This window comes from Leopardus geoffroyi, chromosome A2 (genome assembly GCF_018350155.1).
Source record: "Leopardus geoffroyi isolate Oge1 chromosome A2, O.geoffroyi_Oge1_pat1.0, whole genome shotgun sequence".
NCBI classification, from domain to species: domain Eukaryota; kingdom Metazoa; phylum Chordata; class Mammalia; order Carnivora; family Felidae; genus Leopardus; species Leopardus geoffroyi.
Window position 1 is genome coordinate 5,463,886 of NC_059331.1, and position 7,151 is coordinate 5,471,036.

General features: G+C 56.6%; 1 long non-coding RNA gene across 13 annotated transcripts in view; it reads right to left on the reverse strand.

Annotated features, from left to right (window-relative positions):
• Positions 1–735: 735 nt before the first annotated feature.
• Positions 736–7,151, reverse strand: part of LOC123605223 — a 63,965-nt gene continuing 57,549 nt past the window's right edge. For 10 of the 13 annotated variants that reach the window (XR_006715662.1, XR_006715663.1, XR_006715661.1 and 7 more), the window contains 3 exons: positions 6,098–6,279; positions 4,689–4,784; positions 3,591–4,064 (listed from right to left, as the gene is read on the reverse strand). This is a non-coding gene — a long non-coding RNA (uncharacterized LOC123605223). Of the gene's footprint in view, positions 1,447–3,590; positions 4,065–4,288; positions 4,444–4,688; positions 4,785–6,097; positions 6,280–7,151 lie in introns of those variants that run through there. The other 3 variants (XR_006715664.1, XR_006715659.1, XR_006715668.1) reach the window with 3 other exon arrangements.

A 7,151-nucleotide genomic window follows, 5' to 3' on the forward strand; every position in this document is an offset into this window, starting at 1 on the left:
TCGCATCTGCCTCCACTTCCCCGGGCCTTGGTGGCCTGTGCCCATCAGGGACACGCGGGGCTGAGGCCTGGAGTGGCCAAGTCCCCAGGGTGCTCACAACCAGAGGCAGCGGGAGAGGCCGGAGTGGGTGGCCAGAGGAGGAGGAAGAGGAAAGATCGGCGGGTCTGACATGCTGGGGCAGGGCTGTGGCAGGAGGGGGCTGGGCAGTGAGGCCCGGCAGCCAGACGGAGGGGAAGCCAGGCCAGCAGCACATGTTAGTTTCGGAAGAAGGGGGCCAGTCTTCAGCTTCTCACTGTGACCCTGGACTTGGGCCCCAGGGGTGATCAGATGTTTCTCCCCTGAGCTAAACTCTGGGCTTCGTCCCAGGGGACTCCGCAAGCCTTCCCAGAAGACACGCCCCCTCCTCAAGAACCCCCCAGAGAGCGAGGGGAGGGACGTTTTCCAGTCCAGGAACCCCGCCCCCCCCAACCCCCCATCAGCCAGCCCGGGCTGACCCCCATCCAGCCTCATCCTGAGCTCCTAATTTGGCTGCCCAGAGTTTGCTACCCCACTGGGCCACCCCAGAGAGAGCCATGGTCCTGGGAAGAGGAGGAGGAGGAAACCTTTGAGGCTTGGCCAGGAGCCTCAGCCTGAAATTGCACCATTCAAGTTTCCCCTTGGGGTTAAGGCAGCGTTTCCTTTATCTGTTCCAGGAACCCCTAGCACCCCAAAAAGTGCTCCAGAGGGCAAGAAACATCAAGGGGGCAGATGCATTCCAGAAAGCTACGCAAAACACGCGAGCAAATGAAAACCTCTGGGAAGGCCTGCAAGGAACAACCCCATTTAGCTTTGCTTAATCCCCGGTTTGGCCGGGGTTCCACAGAGCATGCCCTGAACATCCAAGGCCCCAATTAAATGCCCACTGTGAGAGCCCAGAGGGGCCAGGGGCAGTCAGGCTGCAGAGGGAGTGAGTCAGTTTGACTGGAGGGAGGGAGGGGACAAGGGGGACACAAGCCAGGCCTGAGGACCTTGCATGCCACCCTCAGACACCAGAAATGTCCCCGAGGGCCTGGAAGGGGAACTCAGCCCTCACTGCCACCACCCTGCTCCTTGCTCTCTGACCAAACCCCCGGTCCTCCACCGAAGACCTCAAACTCCCCCCCCCCCAGAGTTGTGTCTCCTGCTCCTCCCCCCTGGCCATGACGGGAGCCACTGTGCCCATCAACAGAGCCACAGTGGAGACGTCACGGGCATCGTCGGCCCACAGTGTGGTTACACTATAAAGACCAATGACGGGAGTTAGCCTTTAGTGGACACGACGCTCCAATAATGCATGGACACGCCCATGCATTATTCCTGACACCAGGAGGGCAGATGGGTGGGGACTGGAATCACGGGTCACCACTTAGCAGTTGTGCGGTCCTGGGACAGGGAGTTCAATTCTGCTGTCTTAGAGAGAGACGGTCTCTGCAAAAATAAAAATAAAAAAAAGGCGGGGGGGGGGGGAATAAAAGGCTTTTGTGAGTCAGGTAACAGCGGTGGGCTAGGAAGGACCCGGCTCATCCCAGCAGATGCCAGCAGGGACAGAAGACAACCCAGGATCAGGCCAGCCGCTGTCACCCAACCAATTCTGCCCCCCACCCCAGGGGACATTGGGCAATGTCTGGAGACAGTTTTGATTGGCAGGATTGGGGGTGCTGCTGGCATCTGGTGGGTAGAGGCCAGAGACACTGCTAAGCATCCTATAATGCACAGGACAGCCCCCTACAACCAAGGCCTCTGCAGCTCACGGTGTGAGTAGTGCAAAGGGGGAGAGACCCCGGATCAGTCAGTCATCCCCCAAGCTGGAGTCGTCATCGTCCTCCTCCTCCTCATCATTTTGATTCGCTTTCGAGTGCGCTCACAGGGTTTCAAGCCCTGTTCTAAGCGCCTTATACGCATTGACCATTTCATTCTCATAACAACCCCTTTATAAGGTGAGCATTATTACTGTCCCTGTGTTCGGAGAGGTTAAGTAATTGTCCTAAGGTCACACAGCTTGTAAATGGCAAAGCCAGGTTCTTTTTTTTTTTAATTTTTTTAATGTTTATTTATTTCTGAGACAGAGAGAGAGAGAGAGAGAGACAGAGCATGAGTGGGGGAGGGGCAGAGAGAGAGGGAGACACAGAGTCCGAAGCAGGCTCCGGGCTCCGAGCTGTCAGCACAGAGCCCGACGCGGGGCTCAAACTCACAAACAGTGAGGTCATGACCTGAGCCGAAGTCGGCCGCTCAACCGACTGAGCCACCCAGGCGGCCCGGTAAAGCCAGGTTCTAACGCAGACTGCCTGCGTCCTGACCCTTCTCTCAGCTCACCTCCTGGGTGGGAATGGGGGACCCTGAATCCACTGCGATTATGGTTTCTCCCCCGCCCTCCCCCACCCATAGCTGAATGAGGGCTCGGAGTAAAGGTTAAGATGAGTTATTTATATCAAATTCTGTTTCTCCAATGCCTGGGCGTGGGGGACGCAGCTCCACGCGCCTCCCTGAGTGGACGGGCTTAGGGGACGTTTTCTCCAGCCGTGGTGAGCTGAACACTGTCTGTTCTGGCTTCAGAGGTGAACTTGCTTGGCTATGGGGCCACTGGGGTCCGGGCAAACAAGAGCTGGCTGTTCCAGGAGCCAGTTCAGAAATCAGAGGGCAGAGGGGCAGAAGACACATGCGACCCCCACCGTCATCGTCCTCCTGTCACTAATAATAACTCTTCCACACTGACAGCACTTCCTGTGAGCCAGGTCATGTCCTAAACCCTTTACATCCTTAACGCACTTAATCGTCCCAAGAGTCCTGTGCAACCGACACAATCACCCCCATTTTGCAGACAGGGACACACGTTCAGAGGGAAAGGCCACCCGCCCTGGGCCAGGCGGTAGGGGGTGTAACTCTGAGCTCCTGCTCCTTAACCCAGAGAGTCTCCACCTCCAAACTGTTTGCACTTGGGGCCAGATCATGTCTGTGATGGACAAGGTCCCGGGCACTGTAGGGCGCTTAGCACCCCCTTAGCCTCTACCCGCCAGATGCCTGTATCACCTCCCCCAGGCATGACAACCAAAAATGTCTCCAGACATTGCCAGATGCCCCCTGGGGGAGTTTGGGGGGGGGGGGGCGGGGGCCGGCAAACTGCCCCGGGCTGAAACCTCTGCCTTGACCCCACACTTTGGGATGGGGCAGGGGCTGATCGGCATGGAGAGGTCTGCTTGCTGCAGCCCCCAGAAGAATCTGGAGCCTGAAACCCACGCTAACAGTACGAATCAGTGTTATGGCAATGTCGTTCTGTGGCACCTACTGTGTGCCAAGTCAGGACTTGAACCCAGGCTTCAGAATCTACACTTCAGCACTGAGTGTGCCTGCCTGCCCGGTGGCCCCACCAGGGAGGCGCAGGTGAGGCTGGAAGACAAGTCAAAAGGGAAAAGGAGGGGAGCCTGGGTGGCTCAGTCGGTTGAGCCTCCAACGTCGGCTCAGGCCATGATCTCGCGGTCCGTGAGTTCGAGCCCTGCATCGGGCTCTGTGCTGACAGCTCAGAGACTGGAACCTGCTTCGGATTCTGTGTCTCCCCCTCTCTGACCCTCCCCCGTTCATGCTCTGTCTCTCTCTGTCTCAAAAATAAACATTAAAAAAAAAAAATTTTTGTTTAAAGAAAAGGGAAAGGAAGCCTTAGATTCAGGAGTCTTGGACCCAAACAGGTCGGCAAGGTTTTATGAGGCACCTACTGCGTGCTACATGTCCTGGCCAAGAAGAGAGCAACAGAATTGGTCTTGAGCGGTTCCCCTGCCCGCCGAGACTCCACCTGCAACACCTCTCCCAGCCTCTCGTCCAACAGCCGGGAGCTAAGCACCTATTGAGCACCAGTATTTGCATTCACACTCAACAGATGCACGAAACAAGGCTCAGAGAGGCCAAGCAACTTGCCAGGGACACACAGCAGGAGGCGGGAGGCTCCCGGCTTCATCTCTCCAATCCCCCGTTAACCTTCAGACCCTCCTGGGGATCATCAGCATTCTGTTCTTCAGATCCACAGTCCCGTTGACGCATCCCAGTATTCGCAGGGTCTAAGGGCCAGAGAACACGTTTGCTTTCTAGAAGACGTCTCTCTGCTCCCTAGGGCTCAGCCCAGCAGAAGCCCAGGGACCAGGTGTCCCTTGGGGTCTTGGTGTCCCCTGGATGCCACCCCTTGGCCCATCCTCTGGAGCAGAAGCCTCACCCCCTGGGACTTCCCCCACATCTGCTTCTCTCTCCAGCTGGACCCCACCCATCCTAGGTGACCCCGTCCCACCTGGCTCTCCCCAGCGGCTTCCTGACTCCCAGTTGACACTCGGGCCCCCTCTGCCAGACCTGGGCCGCCCTGGAGAAGGCGGGGTGCCGTTCCATCTGGGCATAACTTCCCCCGGGGAATGGGAGATGATCCCCAATGCTAAGAGACAGCTTGTTCTAGAAGAAGAACCCAAGAAGCCAACTTGGGCTTTGCCGAAGCCACATCCCCAGCCTGAGAACCCCCTGCTCACTCACCACCCCCGTCACATACACACGGACAAAATGTTAGGAGGTCACAACCCACTGGGGCTTCTCACTTGAGGGTGAGGGGGGATTTTATTGATCCTCTGCCAGGCACCCCCGAGACCTCTGAGGTGGCCATGGTGCCTGAAAGGGCAAAAGGCTGGAGGCCAGCCACTCACCTGGACGCGTCGGGGTGGGGCAGGACAAGAAAGGCGCCGCATTTGAAGTCTATGTCACAAAGTGCCGGGCTGGAGGAAAGTCGCTGGCCGTGTGCTCTGGGAGGGGCAGAGGGGGACGGCTGAGGCTCGTCTGGCCCAGCAGCCAAAGGGAAACTGAGGCCAGCCCTCAGACCATCCCTCTGAGATCAAGAGTGATGTTCCCAACAGCAGGCCCCAAAGCTGGGGGCGGGGGGGGGGGGGGAATCGGAGACCCTTCTGTGCTCTGTGCTAGAATGGGGGCCAAGGGGTGGGGGCGGGAGGGAGGAACCCTCAGGGCCCTGGAGAGGGAGGGTGGGAGGCCCGCGTTGCATTTGCTGGGCGGGGGTTGGGTTTTTGTTTTACCTTTTCTCCCCAGTTTTATTGAAATATAATTGATGTACAACACCATGTAAATTTAAGGCATACGATGTATGGATCTGGTGCACTTATACGCGACAGTCCCGTTAGCACCCTCAGGCAGTTAGCATTTCTTTGAAGAATATAATACCGCGTTAACTATAGTCACCACACCGAACGTTAGATCCAAAGAACTGACTCTCTAACTGGATTTGGTGTCCTTTGACCAACATCTCCCCGTCGCCCCCACCCCACAACCCCTGGTAATCTCTATTCTTTTTTTTTTTTTTTTAAGTTTATTTATTTTGAGAGAGAAAGAGAGAGCACAGAGCCTGATGCGGGGCCCGAACCCCAGAATCAGGAGATCACGACCTGAGTCGAAATCAAGAGTCAGACGCTCAACCGACTAAGCCACCCAGGTGCCCCTGGTAACCACCATTCTTGTGTCTGCTTCTACGAGTTTGGTTTTTTTTAGATTCTACACATAAGCGACCAGACACAGTGTCTTCCCCCCCCCCCCTGCCCTGCCTCGCGGAGTTTGAGCAAATATTCACTCCAGACACGGGAGGAATCCCAGGGAAATACGGCATGGCCATGACGTGCCCTGAAACTCTCTTCCTCACCTCTCCCACTGCCTGACTCCTACTCATCCCTCCCATCTGCCATTAAACGTGGCTTCCCCCACCGCAGGGCATCCTCCCTGACCCCCTAAGTGGGAGAGATGGGGGGGATGTCAATTTCACCTGACCCGGGGGAAGCGAGATTCCTCTCAATATTTAAGGGGACACCAACTCCACAGCTGGGAAAACATCTAGCGGAGGGGCTAGAGATGGGGGCTCTGGCCCCTGGGAAAGGGGTCCCCCCACCCTCAGCGCAACGATCCCAGGGCCACCCTGCCTTCCCTCTGAATGGCTTATCTTGGTGGTTCTTTTCCGGTTCTACCACCGGGAGCTGAGCAACCCTTGAGCAAGTTACTCAGCCTTTCTGTGCCTCAGTTTTCAAATTTGGGACATGGGGATGATAACGGTGCCTACCTCACTGGGCTGGTGTGAACTTAAAACAGGCCTCAAAGCAAGCGCTCCAGCATCGTGTCACAGCCTCATTTCCGATGTCCCCAGTCCCCCGCACAGCGTCCGGATTCCGGCAGGCCCTCCTGTGGCAGCGCTGAGTACTGCACCCTTCCCGGCGCACTACAGCGCTCTGCATCCTAAAGGTTCTAAGTCAGGAAAAAAAAAAAAAAATTTTTTTTTTTTTTTTGAGTCAGTCCAAGCTGGTTTAAGTCAAAAGAGAATGTGCTTGGCCCCAGCAGCCTTTGCACTTGCTGTGTTTCCCTCCTAGGACGCCTTCAACCCCCTGAGCCTCCTTCTTAACATTCAAACCGCAAATGTCCATGCCACCTGCACCGGGAGCCTTTGGCTGGCTCCCTGTTTATTCTGATCCTGAGCAGTGCCTGAGTGCCAGACCCTGTTCTAGGCACTGGGGACACTGCTGTGGGCCACACAGACAAAATGCTCTTCCCTCAGAGCTGACATTCTGGTCAAGGAGAGAGAACCAATGACAATGTGTATTCCACAACGTCAGGCAGTGACTCTGGAGTAAACTAAACCAGGGAAGGGGAGAGAAGGCGTGGGTGTAATCTTGAAGTGGGGGGGGGGGGGGGGTGGGGGGGAGGAGCTGGCCTCACTGGGGGGGGGGGGGACATTTGAGCCGAAACTTCAAGAACAAGGTGGAGTGGCCACAGCACTATCAGGCAGAAGAGGCAGAATGGTGACCTCAGTGAGGGTGCCATGTTGTTGTTCGTGACCGTGTGTCCCCAGTACCTGGACCCCCACCTGGCACAACATGGTGTTCAATGAGTGCTCAAAAGCCTGTCCCCCAGGATTCCCTGCAAAAGCCGGGGCAAACCCATCCCCCAATCAATCCTTGAGACCAGGACATTGGGGGATGTGGGAGTGGCTTAGGGCCCAGTCACGTGCCCTATCCAGACCCCACCCAGAGGGGAGAGGGAGAGACCCCAAGGGACATCTGGGGCTGCAGCTTGGTAGGGAGGAGGAACTGAGGCAGAAGAACCAGTTTCACCGAATCATT